This window comes from Leucoraja erinacea, chromosome 37 (assembly GCF_028641065.1).
Source record: "Leucoraja erinacea ecotype New England chromosome 37, Leri_hhj_1, whole genome shotgun sequence".
Taxonomy (NCBI): domain Eukaryota; kingdom Metazoa; phylum Chordata; class Chondrichthyes; order Rajiformes; family Rajidae; genus Leucoraja; species Leucoraja erinaceus.
The window spans coordinates 3,253,040-3,270,950 of record NC_073413.1 but is presented as its reverse complement, the minus strand read 5'-3'; the positions used below and the strand labels follow the sequence as shown (position 1 = coordinate 3,270,950).

At 46.5% G+C, this 17,911-nt stretch overlaps 1 protein-coding gene across 1 annotated transcript in view; it reads left to right on the top strand.

The window, feature by feature from the left end:
* Window positions 1-10,547: 10,547 nt before the first annotated feature.
* Window positions 10,548-17,911, top strand: part of scaf1 (SR-related CTD-associated factor 1) — a 55,581-nt gene continuing 48,217 nt past the window's right edge. Inside the window, 1 exon segment of the mRNA XM_055663085.1 lies at window positions 10,548-10,688. The gene's annotated coding sequence lies outside the window, so the exon portion shown is untranslated.

The window sequence follows — 17,911 nt, the reverse complement described above, 5'->3', positions numbered from 1 at the left end:
TTCTGCCCTACACTATATAAATGCACCAAGACATTTGAGTTAGATATAGGGCTTTCTCTCCAGAGATGCTGCTGCCTGTCCCACTGAGTTATGCCCCTGTCCCACTTAGGAAACCTGAACGGAAACCTCTGGAGACTTTGCGCCCTGCCCAAGGTTTCCGTGCGGTTCCCGGAGGTTTTTGTCAGTCTCCCTACCTGCTTCCACTACCTGCAACCTCCGGCAACCACCTGCAACCTCCGGCAACCACCTGCAACCTCCGGGAACCACACGGAAACCTTGGGTGGGGCGCAAAGTCTCCAGAGGTTTCCGTTCAGGTTTCCTAAGTGGGACAGGGGCATTAGATCTAGCTCTTGGGGCTATCTTCTAGCATTTATATACCACTGTGGTGAGATCTCACCTGGGGTACTGTGCTCAATTTTGTTCTCCATGTCTATAAGAAATGGTACATTCCTACTGCATCAGTGCATTGGCACACTGAGTGGAAACAGGCCCTTCGGCCCAACTTGCCCATGCCGACCAACATGTCCCATCTACACTAGTCCCACCTACAGGTGTTTGGCCCAGATCCCTCTAAACCTGTCCTATCCATGTACCTGTCCAAATGTTTCTTAAACGATACAAGGGAATTTAATATTAAAAGTCTTAACACATTTGGTGTGCTCATGTTCACAACTGCTAGGAGCAGAATTAGGCTGTTCGGCCCATCGAGTCTATTCAATCATGGCTGATCTAACTTTCCCTCTCAATCCCATTCTCCTGCCTTCTCCCCGTAACCCCTGACACCCGTACTGATCAAGTATCTTATCAATCTCCGCCTTAAAAATATCCTTTGACTTGGACTCCACTGCCGTCTGTGGCAATGAATTCCACAGATTCACCACCTCCTGATTTTTTTCTCATCTTCTTTCCAAAGGTAGGTCCGATTATTCTGAGGCTGTGGCCTCTGGTCCTAGACTCTCCCACTAGTGGAAACATCCTCTCCACATCCACTCTATCCAAGCCTTTCGCTATTCGGTAAATTACACTTGCAGTAAAAGGGTTATTCACGGTGGGAACAGGAATGAAGCAGGTTTGTCGTTCAAATATTATTTACTTGTCAAAGATGGTGGCGCAGCGGTAGAGTTGCTGCCTCACAGCGCCAGAGACCAGGGTTCGATCCTGACTATGGGTGCTGTCAGTACGGAATTTGTACGTTACTGTGACTGCAGTTACTTTGATTCTCATTTTGTGCTCAACATAGAACGTACAACAATACAGCGCAGGAACAGGCCCTTCAACCCACAATATTTGTGTTACACACCATGTCGTTAAAACAGTTCCATTCAATGGTTTATTATTATCTTACGACTGTCTCTCTCTCTCTCTCTCTCTCTCTCTCTCTCTCTCTCTCTCTCGATCTCTCTCTCTCTCTCTCTCTCTCTCTCCTCTCTCTGTCTCTCTCTCTCTCTCTCTCTCTCTCTGTCTCTCTCTCTCTCTCTCTCTCTCTCTCTCTCTCTCTCTCTCTCTGTCTCTCTCTCTCTCTCTCTCTCTCTCTCTCTCTCTCTCTCTCTCTGTCTCTCTCTCTCTCTCTCTCTCTCTCTCTCTCTCTCTCTCTCTCTCTCTCTCTCTCTCTCTCTCTCTCTCTCTCTCTCTCTCTCTCTCTCTCTCTCTCTCTCTCTCTCTCTCTGTCTCTCTCTCTTTCTCTCCCTCTCTGTCTCTCACTATCTCTGTCACATCCTCTCTCCCTCTCTCCGTCTCTCTCTCTCTCTCTCTCTCTCTCTCTCTCTCTGTCTCTCTCTCTCTCTCTCTCTCTCTCACCCTCTCTCTCTCTGTCTCTCCGTCTCTCTCTCTCTCTCTCTCTCTCTCTCTCTCTCTCTCTCTCTCTCTCTCTTTCTCTCTCTCTCTGTCTCTCTCTCTCTCTCTCTCTCTCTCTCTCTCTCTCTCTCTCTCTCTCTCTCTCTCTCTCTCTCTCTCTCTCTCTTTTCTCTCTCTCTCTCTCTCTCTCTCTCTCTCTCTCTCTGTCTCTGTCTCTCTCTCTCTCTCTCTCTCTCTCTCTCCCTCTCTCTCTCTCTCTCTCTCTCTCATCTCTCTCTCTCTCTTCTCTCTCTCTGTCTCTCCCCCCCGCAGCCAGCATTGATGGTGTGGAAGGTAAGACCCAGGTCCCCTCTCTCACCGGCTCTTCCTCCTCGTGTCCGTCATCGCTGTGTCCCTCCGTCCCCCTCTCTCGTGTTCCTGTCCTCGGGGGACAAGGATGGTCCGGCACAGCGGCCCACCCTATCGACTCCATCTCCACCGCACGCTGCCTCGGCAAGGCCAGCAGCATCACCAAGGACCAGTCTCACCATGGCCACTCCCTCTTCTCCCCTCTCCTATCAGGCAAGAGGTACAGAAGTGTGAAAACGCACACCTCCAGATTCAGGGACAATTTCTTCCCAGCTGTTATCATCCCACCACAACCAGAGAGCGGCGCTGAACTACTATCTACCTCTTTGGAGACCCTCGGACTATCCTTGATCGGACTTTGCTGGCTTTACCTTGCACTAAACATTATTCCCTTATCATGTATCTGTACACTGCGAATGGCTCGATTGTAATCATGTGTTGTCTTTCTGCCGACTGCATAGCTTGCAACACTGTACGCAACAATAAACTAAACTGAACTGATCCACATGTGTAGGAAGGAACTGCAGATGCTGGTTTAAATCGAAGGTAGACACAAAATGCTGGAGTAACTCAGCGGGACAGGCGACATCTCCGGAGAGAAGGAATAGTTGACGTTTCGGGTCGAGACCCTTCTTCACACCATATCCTTCCATTCCCTGTCCTCTATTCCTACCTAAGTGCCTCACAAATGCCATGCTTGCATCTGCCTTCACCACCACCCCTGGCAGCGCGTTCCAGGCACCCACGGCCTACTCCGCCACCTATCTTCTATATTTCTATGTTTCTAACTCCTGGATGGAGAGAATCGGGTTAGATAGATCAGCCATGATTGAATGGCGGAGTAGACTCGATGGGCCGAATGGCCTAATTCTGCTCCCATCACATGTGAAGCTATGAACACCCACTCCCCCCCCCCCCCCCCCCCATCCCATTATGTGACATGCTTATTCTACTTCTGATGGAAGGTCATCTTCTTTAATGTTTTTCTCTCCCTCCCTTGATGCTGTCAGATCTGCTCCTAATAACCCTGTCCCACGGTATGAGATCATTCTAAGAGCTCTCCCGAGTTTGCCCTGATACGGTAATGGCCGCTCGTCGGTACTCGGGGCTCTCGTGGACATTTTTCAACATGTTGAAAAATCTTCACGAGTCTTCCCGTGCTTACCTGCCGTTAGTGAGTCTTCCCGAGTACCTGCCGCTAAGAGACGTCCCCGAGCTCCGACGTACCCGCTACGTTCATTCTCCGTGCTTACCACGAGTTTGATTTTTTTAAATCTTGGGAGAGCTCTTGGAATGAACTTTAACTTGGCAAGGCAACTTTAATTAGGCAAGGCAACTTTAATTGGGCAAGGCAACATTAATTAGGCAAGGCAACTTTAATTAGGCAAGGCAACTTTAATTAGGCAAGGCAACTTTAATTGGGCAAGGCAACTTTAATTGGGCAAGGCAACTTTAATTGGGCAAGGCAACTTTAATTGGGCAAGGCAACTTTAATTGGGCAAGGCAACTTTAATTTGGCAAGGCAACTTTAATTTGGCAAGGCAACTTTAATTGGGCAGGGCAACTTTAATTTGGCAAGGCAACTTTAATTTGGCAAGGCAACTTTAATTGGGCAAGGCAACTTTAATTGGGCAAGGCAACTTTAATTAGGCAAGGCAACTTTAATTAGGCAAGGCAATTTTAATTAGGCAAGGCAACTTTAATTAGGCAAGGCAACTTTAATTAGGCAAGGCAACTTTTATTGGGCAAGGCAACTTTAATTTGGCAAGGCAACTTTAATTTGGCAAGGCAACTTTAATTAGGCAACACAGCTTCAGCCGTGGGACAGGGCTTTTATTTTGTTTCACTTTTGTACTGTATCTTTACCAGCTGTAGTTCAGTTTTTAGCAAGGATGCCAATTGGAGTCTGCTCACTAGCGACATCTGCTAGCGGGATCCTGAACTGCAGCCCTGAAACATGGAGCTCTTCCAGCCCCAGTAAACAAGGGCTCTTGTAAATAAAGCATTATTGCAAAGAGATTCAGGCAGCAAGTTGCATTGTAATTTAAATGTAACAGGGACATTTTTAATTTTTTTAAATTCTTTTATGTTTTATTCACAGCTTGGTTTGGGAACAGCTCCATCCATGAACGCAAGACATTGCAGCAAATTGTGGACGCAGCCCAGACCATCACACAAACCAGCCTCCCTTCTATTGACCCCATTTACACCTCACGCTGCCTCGGCAAGACCAGCAGCATCATCAAGGACGAGTCGCACCCTGGCCACTCCCTCTTCTCCCCTCTCCCATCAGGCAAAAGGTACAGAAGTGTGAAAACGCACACCTCCAGATTCAGGGACAGTTTCATCCCAGCTGATATCAGGCAACTGAACCATCCTAGCACAACCAGACAGCAGTGTTGAAGTACTATCCACCTCTTTGGTGACCCTCAGACTATCTTTGATTGGACTTTGCTGGCTTTACCTTGCACTAAACGTTATTCCTTTATCATGTATCTGTACACTGTGGACGGCTCTATTGTAATCATGTGTTGTCTTTCCGCTGACTGGTTAGCACGCAACAAAAGCTTTTCCCTGTACCTCGGTACACGTGACAATAAACTAAACTAGAATAGAGGATCTACTGGAGTCGCTGCCTCAAAAAGGCAGCCAGCATCATCAGAGACCCACACCACCCTGGCCACACACTCATCTCACCCCTGCCATCGGGAAGAAGGTACAGGAGCCTGAAAACTGTAACGTCCAGGTTCAGGAGCAGCTTTTTCCCGACAACAAACTCCAACGAAACTCCAAACCACGAGCTGCTTTGATTGCACAAGGGACGTTGAGCTTTGTTTTTCTTTTACACTGTATCGTTTTTATGTTAATTTATCAAACTTCATTTGACACTGGTTTCTACCGAGTACTGTGTTTAAATACCTGTTGGGCTGCTGTTCGTAAGAATTTCATTGCTCTGTGTCGGGACGTATATGACAACGAGACACACAGTGCTGGAGTAACCTGGAGGGCCAGGCAGCATCCCTGGTGAAAAGGAATAGCTGACGTTTTGTGTGGAGACCCTTCTTCAGACTGAGTGACTCCTTCTCTCCAGAGATGCTGCCTGACCCGCTGCTAGGGTTGCCAACTTTCTCACTCCCAAGTAAGGGACAAAAGGTCAAAGTAAGGGACATAGTAAACGGCTGGAATAGAAATTAGGGTGGGGAGTAGGTCATTCGGATTCGAGTTTGCTCTGCACCGCCATTCAATATGATCATGGCTGATCATCCAACTCAGTATCCCGTACCTGCCTTCTCTCCATACCCCCTGATCCCTTTAGACACAAGGGCCACATCTCACTCCCTCAAAAATATAGGGACAAATTCCCCACGGCAATTCGTTGACCGACTCGGCCGTGGCTGGGTGTATGATGAGTTGGCCCGGGTGCTGGACTGCACACAAAGCCCAGCCGGCTGGCCAGCTGAGGAGTTTTGGCTTGGGCCGCGCGCAAAGTCCGGCGCCCCGTCCAACTCGTGAACCGATGATCGGCCATGAGAAGGAGGGGTGGCGGTGGTGTCGGCGGTAAGCGAAGGTCCGAAGGTCAGACAGCTGGCTGGGCTGCCGACTGACCAACGGGGCCACAGGCGAGGCGCTGTTGCTGCTGCTGCTGCACTCTATGGGCTGCACTACGTCAGGACGGGTGAGGCGGGGCCGGACGCGGCGCTCCGTCCCGACAGTCCCCTCGACCCGAGTAGTCGCACTCAAATACGGGACAAGGGCGGTTCCGTACGGGACAAACCAATGTACGGGACGTCCCGGCTAATACGGGACAGTCGGCAACCCTACCCGCTGAGTTACTCCAGTGTTTTGGGCCTAAGTTGTTTAGCTTTAGGCTTATTATTGTCGCGTGTTTTAATACGATACTGCAAAAAGATTTGTTTTGCATATTACCCATCAAATCAGATAGCTCTATCTATAAATCCAATCAAGCTAGGCAGCACAGTGGCGCAGTTGGTAGAACTGTGATGGCATGGATTTCCTCCGGGTGCTCCGGTTTCCTCCCGCACCCCAAGGGCATGTGGGCTTGTAGGTGAATTGGCCATTGTAAATGGGTAGCAAGTTGAAGAGAAACAGAGTATGAATGTGAATGGGTGATCGATGGTGAGCAGGAGGGCCTATTTCAATACTGTATCTCTAAACTAAGCCAAGCTCAAGTACAATAGGCAGCGCAAAACAAAGATATAGAGTGTAGAATATAGTTCTCAGCATTGTAGAGCACCAGTTCCAGAGACAATGTCCAATGTCTCCAATCTGGCAGAGGTGAATCGGACAGTACCCCGGCTAGTTTCTATGTTTCTATGTTTAATAGACAATAGACAATACACAATAGGTGCAGGAGTAGGCCATTCGGCCCTTCGAGCCAGCACCGCCATTCAATGTGATCATGGCTGATCATCCCCAATCAGTACCCCGTTCCTGCCTTCTCCCCTTATCCCCTGACTGCTATCTCTAAGAGCCCTATCTAGCTCTCTCTCCTACAGAAGGACCATTCAGATGCTGTTTTTGACTCTGGTGTTGTATGGTGGAATGAAGGATGAGAGGATATCTTATAGAAACATGTAACATTCTTAAAAGGGATTGGACAGGCTAGATGCAGGAGAAATGTTCCCGATGTTGGGGGAGTCTAGAACCAGGGGTCATAGTTTAAGAATAAGTGGTAGGCCATTTAGGACAGAGATGAGGAAAAACTTTTTCACCCAGAGAGTTGTGAATCTGTGGAATTCTCTGCCACAGAAGGCAGCGGAAGCCAATTCACTGGATGTGTTCAAGAGAGAGTTATGCCCCTGTCCCACTTAGGAAACCTGAACGGAAACCTCACCCACCCAAGGTTTCCGTCCGGTTCCCGGAGGTTTCTGTCAGTCTCCCTACCTGCTTCCACTACCTGCAACCTCCGGCAACCACCTGCAACCTCCGGGAATCGTACGAAAACCTTGGGTGGGGCGCAAAGTCTCCAGAGGTTTCCGTTCAGGTTTCCTAAGTGGGACAGGGGCATTAGATCTAGCTCTTGGGGCTAACGGAATCAAGGGATATGGGGAGAAAGCAGGAACGGGGTACTGATTTTAGATGATCACCCATGATCATATTGAATGGCTGTGCTGGCTCGAAGGGCCAAATGGCCTTCTCCTGCACCTATTTTCTATGTTTCTACAGTCTCAAGCTTCTGTATCTTCTGCATGATGGAAACAGGCAGATGAAGGAATGACTGAGGATGGACAAGTCTTTGATTATAGACACAAAATACTGGAGTAACTTAGTTGGCTGTGTTTCCGATGCAGCCTGAAGTACAGATTGAATAAGGCTTGGATCGGGTGGATGTGGAGAGGATGTTTCCACTAGTGGGAGAGTCCAGGACTAGAGGTCACAGCCTCAGAATTAAAGGACATTCTTTTAGGAAGGAGATGAGGAGGAATTCCTTTAGTCAGAGGGTGGTGAATCTGTGGAATTCATTGCCACAGAAGGCTGTGGAGGCCAAGTCAGTGGATAGTCTGAAGAAGGGTCTCGACCCGAAACATCACCCATTCCTGCTCTCCAGCGATGCTGCCTGTCCCAGTGAGTTACTCCAACTTTTTGTGCCTATCTTTGGATATTTTTAAGGCAGAGATAGGTAAATTCTTGATTAGCACCGTGTCAGAGGTTATGGGGAGAAGGCAGGAGAATGGGGTTAGGAGGGAGAGATAGATCAGCCGTGATTGAATGGCGGAGTAGACTTGATGGGCCGAATGGTTAAATTCTACTACTATCACTTATGACCTTATGAGTCAATGTCAGGGTGACTGGTCTCTGTGGAAATAAGGAACTGCAGATGTTGGTTAATATACAAAAGGATACGAAGTGCTGAAGTAACTCAGCAGGTCATGCAGCACTGCTTGAGAACATGGACAGGTGACGTTTGGGATTGAGACCCTGCTGTGATGCACTAGGCTACAGCCACACTCTCCGCAGTCTTGGGTAGAGCTGTTCCCAAAGCAAACTGTGATGCAACCTAACATTCGTCCCTTCCCACCCAAACAACCCCCTCCCCTGGTACTTTCCCTTGCCACCGCAGGAAATGCTACACTTGTCGCTTTCCCTCCATCCAAGCAGTCTTTCCAGGTGAGGCAGAGGTTCACCTGCACCTCCTCCAACCTCATCTATTGCATCCGCTGCTCTAGGTGTCAGCTGTTCTACATCACGCATTTCACAAAATTCTCCGGGGGAGAATATCCGTGGAGGGTAACGCTCCCCGGACATCGGCAAGTCTCCGCCCACTCCAGATGTTGTTGCCGCTTCACTGACACACACTCACACACACACACACACACATTGGCACACACAAGGTTTAAAGGGATATGGGCCAAATGCAGATAAATGGAACTAGTTTAGATAGGGCATCTTGAACAAGTTGGGATGAAGGGCCTGTTTCCTTATTTTGGTCTCCTAATCTGTGAAAAGACATTCTTGCCATAGAGGGAGTACAGAGAAGGTTCACCAGACTGATTCCTGGGATGTCAGGACTTTCATATGAAGAAAGACTGGATAGACTCGGTTTGTACTCACTAGAATTTAGAAGATTGAGGGGGGATCTTATAGAAACTTCCAAAATTCTTAAGGGGTTGGACAGGCTAGATGCAGGAAGATTGTTCCCGATGTTGGGGAAGTCCAGAACAAGGGGGTCACAGTTTAAGGATAAGAGGGAAGTCTTTTAGGACCGAGATAAGAAAATCATTTTTTACACAGAGAGTGGTGAATCTGTGGAATTCTCTGCCACAGAAGGTAGTTGAGGCCAGGTTACACAAAAAGGCTGGAGAAACTCAGCGGGTGCAGCAGCATCTATGGAGCGAAGGAAATAGGCAACGTTTCGGGCCGAAACCCTTCTTCAGAGGTATCTCTTCAAAGTAGTTGAGGCCAGTTCATTGGCTATATTTAATAGGGAGTTAGATGTGGCCCTTGTGGCTAAAGGGATCAGAGAGAATGGAGAGAAGGCAGGTACAGGATACTGAGTTGGATGATCAGCCATGATCATATTGAATGGCGGTGCAGGCTCGAAGGGCTGAATGGCCTACTCCTGCACCTATTTTCTATGTTTCTATGTTCTATGTAAGACTATGACACATTGTAGAAAGGGTGCAATTGCTCTGGAGAGGATCCAGGGGCGATTTATGAAGATGTTGGCAGGGCTGGAATTTTTTTTTCACTTTGAAGAAAGTTTTGATAACTGGGATTGCATTCTCTGCAGCAACGGAGGTGAAGAAAAAATGTTGCTGAGGTGAATAATATTATGAGAATAGGACCTGTTTTGCTTAACAAAGAGTGTTAATCATGTGTTCATCTTTATTGACGTGACACCATAATAAATATATTACAGAACAAATAATTTAATGGGGTGGCACGGTGGCGCAGCGGTAGAGTTGCTGCCTTTCTACCACATGGGTTTTCTCTGTATATTCCGGTTTCTCCCACATCCGAAAGAAGTGCAGGTTTGTTGGTTAATTGGCTTCTGTAAATTGTCCCTGGCTTGTAGGATGGAACTGGGGTATGATAGATTGCTGGTCAGTGTGGACTTGCTGGGCTGAAGGGCCTCTATCCATATATATGTTTTACGTATATGTTTTACATATATATCTTAATTTCATTGAACCATATACGATTGAATATGTGGCATTATTTTCTTCTTGTTTATATAGTCAAAGGGTAAGGTTGATTGATTTATTTGTTCAGAACAGTGATGGAAGTCGGGCTTGCCTTGTTTCTGTTTTTTCTCTCTCTATACATGCATAACAGCATGAATTATAATCTGATTTCCATACATGACTATAATCATTCATGTGCTGCACCTGTTGATCGGTGCCTGGCTCTACTGTGGAATGTGTTTAGGAATGTAAGTTAGCCTTACCTTATTCATACCTAATTCAATTTAAAGCATAAATGTTGCATTCAAGTGTAAGTTAAAAGACTCGCTACAGTATGCACCGGATTGCACAATTTCAGGTTGAAAAATGTGAAAGCATCCTATTTTACAGTGCACTATGTTTACACATTCTGTAAACTTTTCGTTGTTCTATGTGGGACAAATGGCAATAAAACACTCTTGACTTGAATTGCTGTCCCTTTAAGAAACCATGCCACTGGCTTCGTGGGTCTCCGCCACCATTCGGCGGTCCCGCCGCCCCTCGTCTCCTCCTCGGCAATCTCCGGAAACACTCGGGCGCCTCCGCGCCTCTCCGCCCTCCCCTCGTCCTTCCCCGCTTCCGCTCGGCTCCCCCCTCCCGGCCGGAGCCGGTCGGCCGGCGCGCCGCGCACCCTGGGAGTTGTAGTCCGTGTTCCGGCGGCCCCACGGCCAGCGCCGGGGACCGGCGACTACAACGTCCGGCATGCCGTGCGGCGCCCGCGCCTGCGCGCTGGGCGGGCGAGCGGACAGTGCATTGTGGTAAGATGGTGGCTTCTCCATTGTTCAGCTGTGTGTTTGCAAGAGGAAAAAAACCCCTAAAAGCGACCCTTGGAGGAAATAAGGCCTGAAACTCACATGTAAGGTAATATTAAACCCACCTGTGGAAAAATGAACGGGACCAGCGAGAATTTGGAGCAATTGAATTTTGCCTATAATGGATTAAGAATATATTAATCACAGTGGGAGCATTGCAGCAGAGCTTTACTGTGTGTCTCTGGCCAAAGAGGGAAGGGTATTGCAGTCTACAGCAATCTAGGGCTCTATGTCCTGGGAATCCGTTGTTTTTTACCCATTCCCTCAATTATTAAGATCCAACTTGGGGGAAATAGGCAGCATCCCCTCCCCACCATTCCCCCCCCCCATCCACCTCCCCCCCCCCCCCCTCCCAGCAGCAGAACACAAACCAACACTTGGCATCAATCCACAGTCAACAGGGTAATCAGATCGGGCTCCCACCCTCTTGTTATCTGTGCTTCTGTCTTGTCAACTTTGAGGGCTAAATTTATGATTTTTTAAATTTTTTTCTCTGAAGGTTTTTAATGTTTGCCATGTGCCTCTTGGAAAATTGTCAGTACTTGAAGGTATGCGAGGTATTATGTAGACGGGTCAAAGCATTGAAGAATATGCTTATCTGTATTGCACTTGTAAGAACTGAACCTGTGTTTAAACATTTCTTGAATTATTCATCTTCTGTGCAAATGCCAGATTTTAAATGGATTTTACTTTTATTTTGCTGTATAGTTTGTTGTGCATTTACCCTGGTTGGTAAAAGGGATGTTACTGTCTGGGAAACACAACGTTTTTCTGTATAGACGTCAAACTCACTCAGCAGTGTTACATGGACAGTAGGTGTTTTGCAATGTGTCACAGTCCAAAACTCAGGTGCATCCTTCACTGTGTGATAACTCTCTTGGTAGCCTGTAACATCCTCACTGAGTAATGCTGTGGAAATGATCTGTCCTGAATGTAAGTGAAAATGGATTAAGACATGTGCGGGAAGGAACTGCAGACGCTGGTTTAAACCGAAGATCGATCCAAAAAGGTAGAGTAACTCAGCGGGACAGGCAACATCTCTGGAGAGAAGGAATGGGTGACGTTTCGGGACGAGACACTTCCTCAGATTGGAAGGGTCTCGATCTGAAAGGACATCCATTCCTTCTCTCCAGAGATGCTGCCTGGCCCGCTGAGTTACTCCAGCTTTTTGTGTTTATCCTGGATTAAGACATCTCATGTCTTGTTTGATTAAAGATTATTGCCGCTATCATGTTTTTTTATGTTCTGAACTGGATGTTGAATTCTGGCTTCAAAGGCAAATAGATACCCAAAAGGGCTTTAATGAGGAAACGATTTAAAGTGGAGTAGAAAAGTGAGGGAGAGATGAACACCCTTCACAGAGTATGTACCACTTCGAGCTGTTGATCCTTGATTTCCCACTAATGTACATAGCCAATCCCTCTCCAAACAGTTTAACTTCTTACTGAAGAAAGGTTTTGACCGGAACCGTTCCCTATTTCCTTCGCTCCATAGATGCTGCCTCACCCGCTGAGTTTCTCCAGCATTTTTGTCTAACTTCTTCATTGTCCCATCCATCTCCGAACCTGCGGTGTTAGTTTGTAGGAATATTTTTGTAGGGCTGGTGGGGGACATTGCACAGTTGACAGAATTGATCTTTCTCCTGATTCCTCCTTCCAAAATAACCAGTCTCCACATCAATTAGCACAGATTAGAATATCAGAAGGTGAAGTTAATTATGCCTTTGACCAGCACACACCGATAGAATATAGAACAGTACAGCACAAGAACAGGCCCTTCTGTCCACCATTTCTGTGCTGAACATGATGCCATGACCATCACGTCTACCTGCTCGTAAGCCAAGATAGACACAAAAAGCTGGAGTAACTCAGCGGGACAGGCAGCATCTCTGGAGAGAAGGAATGGGTGACGTTTCGGGTCGAGACCCTTCTTCTGAAGAAGGGTCACCCATTCCTTCTCGCCAGAGATGCTGCCTGTCCCGCTAATTTCCCCCAGCTTTTTTGTCTATTTTCGGTTTAAACCAGCATCTGCAGTTCCCTTCCTGCACATAACTCATATCCCTTCATTCACTGCATATCCAAAAGTAAATGCCACTAATGTATCTGCTTTAACCACCACCCTTGGCAGCGCATCCCAGGCATCTTTCATCCTCTGGAAATAAAAAAAATCTCTAAGTTGAGAGGGGCAAAGTTTAAAGAATGTTAATGAAACCTATGTCCTCCTGGCATTTGACTTTTCCATACTGGGGAAAAGATTCTGACTGCCTACCCTATCTATACTTTCTAATTAATCTCACTGGGAACTGTAGAGAGAAAGCAGTAATGTCACTAACTAACATTTCCAAAGTATCCGAACCTGAATCCCTATTGCGAAAATTGCGAACTAGATTAGAGGCTGTGTGCATGTCCCATAAAAATAAAATCCTGGAAGTTAGAAGACTATGAATATAAATTCATAAATATTTCACACATTACTGGGCACTGATTAGGGCAATCGAAGATGTTTCTGCTGATTGGGATGGAATTTGGAGACACCTTTACAAAAATGGGAGACAAAAATGCTGGAGAAACTCATCGGGTGAGGCAGCATCTATGGAGCGAAGGAATAGGTGACGTTGCGGTTCGAGACCCTTCTTACAGTGGTTGGTGGAGGTTTGCAAAATCCCACGTGGTAGTTGATGGAGACTCGAAGAACTGCAGACGTTGGAATCTTGAGCAAAACACAAAGTGCTGGAGGAACTCAGCCAGTAAGGTAACGTGTGGAGGGAATGGACAGATATTGTTAGATTTTAATACGGGGTTAATAAATTTTTGTTAAACTAAAAGTATTGATAAAGATTGGGTGAAAGTTTTTGCAGTGTTAAGTCAGCCATGAATTTGTTGAACCACGTAATAGCCGTTCTTATTTGTATTTCTTCTTTGTAACTTATATATCGTAATTATATATTGAGACTGCAACTGGAATGTAGTGTGAAGTCAATTCTGCTTTCGAGCAGGAAACATCGATAGAATATAGAACAGTTTAGCACGAGAACGGGCCCTTCTGTGTACCATTTTTGTGCAGAACATGTTGCCAAGAAGGAACTGCAGATGCTGGAACAATCGAAGGTAGATAAAAATGCTGGAGAAACTCAGTGGGTGAGGCAGCATCTATGGAGTGAAGGAATGGGTGATATTTCGGGTCGAGACCCGAAACGTCACCCATTCCTTCGCGCCATCGATGTTGCCAAAATCATCACTTATCTACCTGCACATAGCCCATGTCCCTCAATTCCTTGCATATCCATGTGCCTATCCAAACGTCTTCTAAATGCCACTAATGCATCTGCTTTTACCTTCGCCTTCCATCACAGTGAGGAGGAGATTCACTGTGATGGATGTCTGTGTGAATTGAGTTGGTTGTGTGTCTTGTAAAATAGTTTCTTGTTGTATGGCTGCAGAAACCAAAGTTCCTAACGGAAACATAAAGTTCATCGTATTGTATTGTATCACCATTCCCGGCAGCATATTCTGGTCTCCCTCTCGAGGGAAGGGTAAACTTGAAGAAGAGGTAGTGCAATGAAGATTCGGCAGTGATTTCTGGGAAGGATTGTCCTGTGAGGAGAATTTAGAAGGATGAAAAGTATTCTCATTGCATCAAGGTATTCTCATTGTCTCATTCTCACTTAGAAGGATCGAAAGTGTTCTCATTGCATCAAGCAAAATTCAGACAGGGCTTGATGGGGTAGTTGGAAGGATTTTGGTTTCTGTGGCTGGGATGTCTGAAATTAGGAATTACAGTCTCAGAATAAAGAGTCAGTTATTCAGGATTAAACTGAGAAATCTATCCACTCCACAAATGGCATAGCAGGCTAAGAGGCTAAATGGCCTATTGCATGTCATCTCAGGGTGCCCGCTCTACCACCCACCAAATGGAGCTCAGGGCCTGGCAGACATTGACGCCAACAGAGACAACAACCTGGCTGCTCAACACCCGGCTTGAGATCTAACTATTCCTTTGGTTTATGTTTCATTCGCAAGACGAAGAAGCCTATTACTGTGCCTTTATATTGTGTTCTTGTGTGTCTGTAAACCTACCCCGTCCCGTAGATATAAGAGGTGGGGACTGCAGCATCCTGCAGTTCTAAGCCACGTTAGCGACTAATCTCAAAATGGGCAGACTGAAAATGATGAAGCGCTGGAGCTGTATGTAGAGAGGGCTAAACATCCTGCTCGCTGGGAACACGTTTTATCAGCACTTTAGAATAAATCTTCCCATGTAGAACCCATGCCATAGAGGGAGTGCAGAGAAGGTTCACCAGACTGATTCCTGGGATGTCAGGACTGTCTTATGAAGAAAGACTGGATAGACTTGGTTTGTACTCTCTGGAATTTAGGAGATTGAGAGGGGATCTTATAGAAACTTACAAAATTCTTAAGGGGTTGGACAGGCTAGATGCAGGAAGAATGTTCCCGATGTTGGGGGAGTCCAGGACAAGGGGTCACAGCTTAAGGATAAGGGGGAAATCCTTTAAAACTGAGATGAGGAGAACTTTTTTCATACAGAGAGTGGTGAATCTCTGGAACTCTCTGCCACAGAGGGTAGTTGAGGCCACAGTTCATTGGCTATATTTAAGAGGGAGTTAGATGTGGCCCTTGTGGCTAAGGGGATCAGAGGGTATGGAGAGAAGGCAGGTACGGGATACTGAGTTGGATGATCAGCCATGATCATATTAAATGGCGGTGCAGGCTCGAAGGGCCGAATGGCCTATTCCTGCACCTAATTTCTATGTTTCTATGTTTCTATGCGGGTGGGTGGCACAGTGGCGCAGCGTTGGAGCTGCTGCCTCACGGCGCCAGAGACCCGGGTTCACTGGACCTTGGGTGCGTCTGTGCAGAGTCTGTACGTTCTCCCCGTGACCACGTGGGTTTCCTCCGGGTGTTCTGGCTTCCTTTCACACTCCAAAAACATGCAGGCTTGTAGGTTAATTGGCTCCTGTAAATTTCCTCTAAAGTGTACGATGCAAAGATAGATACAAAATGCTGGAGTAACTCAGCGGGACAGGCAGCAAATATGGAGGGAAAGAATGGGTGACGTTTCGGGTCGAGACCCTTCTTCAGGATGCAAAACAAGGATAACATAGAATGAATGTATCTATGGTTGGCATAGACTCAGTCGGCTGAAAGGCTTGTTTCCATACTGTATCTCTAAACTAAAACTAAACCTCCAGCACTGGAAACGGAATCACTTTCATCTTTGGCATACACTGCACAAACCAAGGCGTTCCTTAGATTGATTCCTTCCCTCAAATGTTGATGGGGACACGAGAGACTACAGATGGCGGAATCTTGAATTAAAAAAAAACCTCAGTGCTGGAGGAACTCAATGGATCAGGCAGCATCTGGGGGGGGAAAAGGACAGGTGAAGTTCCGGGTCGGTACCATTCTTCTCCGAGTCTGATGAATCAGTGTCTGAAGAAGGGTGCTGACCTGAAACATAGAAAATAGGTGCAGGAAGAGGCCATTCAGCCCTTCGAGCCAGCACCGCCATTCATTGCGATCATGGCTGATCGTCCCCAATCAATAACCCGTGCCGGCCTTCTCTCCATATCCCTTGATTTCACTAGCCCCTAGAGCTCTATCTAACTCTCTTAAATCCATCCAGTGATTTGGCCTCCACTGCCCTCTGTGGCAGGGAATTCCACAAATTCACAACTCTTTGGGTGAAAAAGCTTTTTCTCGCCTCAAGTCTTAAATGGCTTCCCCTTTATTCTAAGACTGTGGCCCCTGGTTCTGGACTCACCCATTTTTCCTGCATTTAGCTTGTCCAATCCTTTTATATTGTTATATGTTTCGATAAGATCTCCCCTCATCCTTCTAAACTCCAGTGAATACAAGCCTAGTCTTTTCAATCTTTCCTCGTATGACAGTCCCACCATCCCAGGGATCAATCTCGTGAACCTACGCTGCACTGCCTCAATCACAAGGATGTCCTTCCTCAAATTAGGAGACCAAAGCTGTACGCAATACTCCAGATGTGGTCTTACCAGAGCCCTATACAACTGCAGAAGAACCTCTTTGCTCCTATACTGAAATCCTCTTGTTATGAAACATTGCCCTCACCAGATGCTGCCTGAGCTGCCGAGTTCTTCCAGCACCATGCATTTTTCCCCGTAGGTTGAAGTCCATCAACATAAGCTTTCTAAGTTTGAGGTGTTTGACTTCATGTTTAACTGAAGGCTTGACTGGAAACAAATGACTCTTACAATGCATTGACTGTATGTTGAATGTATCACATTTTTGGAGAGCGTGACATTGTGATAAGCAATATCGAATTGCCGAACATTTTTACATTAAGTTTAAATAATGTTACTTTTACTTTTGTCTTGCGTTGATGTTATATCTCATACTGATGCTAATTGATCTTCACGTTGCAATTTAGGATTTGTCTACCAGCTACAGCTACAGCGCCCTTCAAAAATCAAACTTCACTAAACTCAAGCATCTGCTGACCAGCAAGTCTGAAATCTATCTTCTACTACTTCACGTTGCAATTTAGAATTTGTCTACCAGCTACAGCTACAGCGCCCTTCAAAAATCAAACTTCACTAAACTCAAGCATCTGCTGACCAGCAAGTCTGAAATATAAACACTAAACTCTCTGGAGTTTACAAGGATGAGGGGGGACCTCATTGAAACTTACCGAATAGTGAAAGGCCTGGATAGAATGAATGTGGAGAGGATGTTTCCACGAGTGAGAGACTCAATCAAAGACCAGAGGCCATTATAGCCTCAGAATAAACCTTTAGAAAGGAGATTCGGAGGAATATCTTTAGCCAGAGGGTGGTGAATCTGTGGAATTAATTGCCACAAACAGCTGTGCAGGCCAAGTCGATAGGTATTTTTAAGGCTGAGATTGGCAGATTCTTGATTAGGACGGGCATCAAAGGTTATGGGGAGAAGACAGGAGAATAGGGTTGAGAGGGAAAAGTAAATCTACCATGAATGAATGGCGGAATAGGCTCGATGGGTCGAGTGACCTAATTCTGCTCCTGTGTCTTATGAACTTAATTGCAGGGAAGAAGGTTATAAGGCGGCCAACCAAGATGATGACGGTGATCGTCATAGTCCAGGGAATATAGAAAGCGGACCTTTGCGTAAAATAAGAACGTTTTCTTCTTGACCATTGCATTTTGAAGTGGGCACCTAGTGCACCATCTTTGGCTTTAGTGCATTCTTACAGGGCCTTCTGTCTGTCAGTGTTCCTAGTCAGCCCTTAGGCCCAAAGTCCATG